At 50.9% G+C, this 4,190-nt stretch overlaps 1 long non-coding RNA gene across 1 annotated transcript; it reads right to left on the bottom strand.

Moving 5' to 3' along the window:
- Nucleotides 1-440: 440 nt before the first annotated feature.
- LOC127304856 (uncharacterized) lies at nt 441-2,693 on the bottom strand. Its single transcript, XR_007853557.2, has 3 exons — nt 2,374-2,693; nt 867-898; nt 441-775 (listed from the first exon to the last, which is right to left on the bottom strand). It is a non-coding gene; the product is annotated as an uncharacterized lncRNA (long non-coding RNA).
- Between the last annotated feature and the right edge of the window lie 1,497 nt (nt 2,694-4,190).

Genomic DNA, 4,190 nt, shown 5'->3' with positions numbered 1-4,190 from the left:
ACAAACTTCCTAAGATACAAATCATCGGCAGGTTGCTCCGGTCCTAGCTCCTTCTCCAAATATGTAACAGTGGGTTGCACACCATCATGTATAGCAAGCATCTCCAGTATAGCAGTCATTGATTTGGGATCAGCACAGTACGGGACTGGCGAGCTACCAATGGGTACCCCCCAGAACCTTAGCAACTGACTGAACTGTTACAGGTATCCTTCCCCTGTCCCCGAAATCAAGAATGCATTTGACAGGATCAAAACTCGCCAACAGAAACCTACATAGCTCTCGAATCAATTTTGAGCACTTCATCAATATAATGTCTCCGAAATCTGATTTTGTTATCAAATCCTGCCGTTCTGGTGTCATGCCCTTGCATAAACTTACAAGCTTCATGAGGGATGAACGATTGAATAAAGAACTCTGTCAAAAGCAAAAAAGTAAAGGCATGTAAGAAAAAACATCAAGCTACAAAAGATATAGTGGTTGATACATTACATCATGGTGGTGAAAAACATATCAGCACATGGTTTTTCTTCTTAGCAGGTACATTCTCTGTCAGATTATCTTGATTGTCAGGTACTACATCATCCTCAACTACCTCATTCTCAACCAAATCATCCTGAACTGCAGAAGAATCATTCTGTAGTGGTGGCACTGCAGTTGGTTGCTTTTCCTCAAACAAATATTCTTGATGCTGCACCCTTGTTTCATTTGTGTCGCCCTTTAGTTGCAAATTTTGCTTCATCTGATAGAACTTTGACGGTCCAGTCCTTGTATCATTCTGTAACACAATGCATATCCATGTAAAAAATTCAGTGAAAACAAAATGAAAACGGTGATAAAAATCATGTGTACCAAAGAAGTGGTTATACCATGATGTATAAAGTGGTGTTATTGACATGACCTGGAAAAAATTCAGTGAAAACAAAATGAAAACTGTATTAATCTATGGAATAGTACATCCTACTATTGAAACAAACTATATAAAATCTGCAAAAGTAAAATGTACATGCAGAAGAAAATTATAGGTACGAACACCAAAATTAGATATGGCAGTGGGGTAGTTATAATGAAAAAAATACAACAAGAATGAGAAAATATAGAACAATACATAAGCACATCTTCCAGATCAAAGAGTTGACAGATTTGCTACATCAAATAAACGATTATAAAGCATCACCCAAAAAATAGGGATAAAATACATCCTGTGTGCAAGATTAGTAGAAGCATATATATATATTTATTATATAGAAATTACATCCTAAAAAAATAGAACTCAATTGCCCTGGTATGTGAGGAAATATCTTCTATGTAACTAATGAGTCAAATGTACATCTTCGAGACTAAAGTGAGCGCCAGGTCGGATAGAGAGGCAATGAGGGGCAATCAAGTGCATGGTGGCGGCGCTGCATCGCTAGGATTGGGCGCCCTGTTTCTAGAGTTGTGCTTCACCCCATAGAACCTGCTCAACACAAATGTGCCGAACATGGGCATGTGCGCTGCTCAATTCTTCTGGACCTAGTGCAACTGTAAGCTGGACTATGGCTATCACGATTTTTGAACTGCTATTACTTGTTGTGATTCATCAATTATTAGTAGTGGTGATGCTAAACAGGGATAAATACATCATGTGTGCAAAATATTAGTAGGATCACAAATGTATTTATTATATAAATTATACATCCTAAAAAGTCTTACTCCATTGCCTGGTACGTGAGGGAAAAAAATTATGTAACTACTGAATGAAAACTACATCAGCCAGACTAAAGTGAACAATTAGATGACATGAAAAGCTAACATGAACCCTAGTACAACAAAACCAAAAACATAGAGAAAACCAGTAACAAATACATCCTGTGTGCAGTAGTAGAAGAGGCCTGATGTATTTATATACTTGTACTAATTTTTTTGGACAAAAAATTACAGTAATTATATGGTAATAAGAAAAAACAGAGCATGAATTACATCAAGTACAATATCTATGTCGAGAACAAATGTAACTAATTACACAACTGTATACATCCAGCCCAGTAACAAGAACCATGGCAGGGACAAAAACAAGCACATCATCACTAAAAACCTCAACACCACCATGTCAATTATACCAACAGCTCTACAAAACATGTAACTAGCCAGAAACTACCCCTAGATTACCAGCACCACCATGTTAATTATACCAACATCACTACAAACCTCGCCACCGTGCAGAGCAAAACAAGCACAACCATCAAATACTATGGAGGATAGCATACTAGTAGGACAACATATCAATAAAAGTCAAAATGGAGGCGAATCGAGCTTGAATCGAGCTTGAATCGATCTAAACCAGAAGCTCGAAGCACCACCGACAAGCAAAACGATGGAGATCGAAGGATTTACCAGAACAAACGCCGCCCAAGCTCCGCACAAGCCACGGGCGTGCGGATTCGAGAAGCCTCGCCGCCCAAGTCCGCCGCAACCTCGTGCGACAACGTCCGCCGCAACAGACGCGTCGATCTCGCGCGCCCGCGCTGGCGAAGGAACTTCTCACCCCATCCAGGAACCTTCGCCTCAGGAGCGTCGATTTGCTCGCAACTTCGTCGACGTTGTCTCCCCCACTACACCAACCGACAGAGAGAACCCTGACTGTATTTCACCGCCGACGACTTGCCGCCGACGAGATGAATTTGCCGTGTGGAATTCGTAGCGTGGATGCAGGAGAGAAGGGGAGGTGAATGGGGATGAAATCGATTTTGAACAGGGGAGGTGGAATCGACGGAAAATGACGGGGATGGACGGGTCTTTATTTTTGGACGAAAGCGCCGCTCAGTCTGGGCCGCCCGATCTTGATTCGATGCGCGTCGCGAGGGAGCACCGCGTAAGACAAGCCAGAGCCCACGCAAGAAATAGAAAAATGGGTATAAACACTGAGCTGAGACGTGCGTGCACGTGCGGACTTAGGGCATCTCCAACCGGCGACCCATCCCGCGCCCGCGCGTCCGGATGGGTCCAGCCGAACAAAAATGTGGCCCAACGCGGGGACGCACCGCAAAAGCGGATGGCCGCGGCGTCCGGAACGACGCAAACCCGGCCCAAATCTGGGCCGGGTTTGCGTGGCCGCGGATGGTACGCGGCGTCCTCGCGTGTCCGCCTGGTCCCTATCCAGTCCCCACTCTCCACTCCGGCCGCACGCACGACTCGAAGCTTCCGCGCCGCCATGGCCTCGAAGCGGGAGTTCGAGCCGTCCGCCAACGACCACGAGGCCGGCAGCAGCCGACCAGTCGTGCCGGCGGCGTTCGCCATGGGGCCGCCGGCGACGCCCATACGCGACCGGATCTACGTCAATGTAGCGGTGGCGCAGATGTTCTGGGACGCCGACGTCCCAATGCCGTGGGGGGACATGCACCTCCCCCACGGCTGGCACCTGAGCCCAGATCGGGTTCCGGTGCCGCCCATCCCGGGCTCCGGCCGCGCCCGCGTCGCGGAGATCCAGAGGCGCCGCACGCAGCTGCCAGCGGACCTCCAGGAGGACCCCGCTTACGGCGACGCAAGTCCCAGCTGGGACTTGTGGTTCGAGGTGGAGCACGATGCGCGCCGGCACACGTGCTTCACCTCCGCGATGGCGCGGCCTCGCGCACAGCCACGCACACCTGCAAGGCGGGCGGGCCGCTGCCCCGGCGGCCTCTACATCGGCGAGCCCCAGCCCCAGGAGGAGGAGGACGACCCGGAGCTGCAGGCGATGCTCGCGGCGTCCCGCGAGCAGAGCGACCTCGACGAGCTGGCCAAATGGCCGCACCTCGCCGAGACGCTGCGCGCCTCCGCGCTGGAGGAGGCGGCCAGGAAGGCCCAGGAGGATGCCCAGGCGGAGGCGTGGGCCTTCCTCGAGATGGCGCGCCGGGCAGAGGAGGCCACGCGCTGTGCGGCGCTCCGGGAGGAGGAGGAGCGCCGGCCGCGCTCCGGCTAGAGGCGGAGCTGCAGGCCGCAGCGGAGGAGCAGCTCCGGCAGGAGTCCGCGCGGAGGGCACGGCTGCGCAGGCCGGCAAGCCTGCCGAACCCGCACTCCGCCTGTGAAAGGGCGCAGTGGTCGCCCTGGCCGGAGTCCCCGGCGCCCTCCGGCATTTCGAGCCGGAACAGCGTGTCGCCGCCGGGGGGCGTCGTCGCCATCGACGCCTACGACGATGAGTACTACTGGGGGTAGTACTGCCGGCGGCCATCGTG

Source organism: Lolium perenne, chromosome 5 (genome assembly GCF_019359855.2).
Source record: "Lolium perenne isolate Kyuss_39 chromosome 5, Kyuss_2.0, whole genome shotgun sequence".
Lineage (NCBI taxonomy): Eukaryota > Viridiplantae > Streptophyta > Magnoliopsida > Poales > Poaceae > Lolium > Lolium perenne.
Note: the sequence above shows the minus strand (reverse complement) of the source record. Positions and strands in the feature narration are given on the sequence as shown.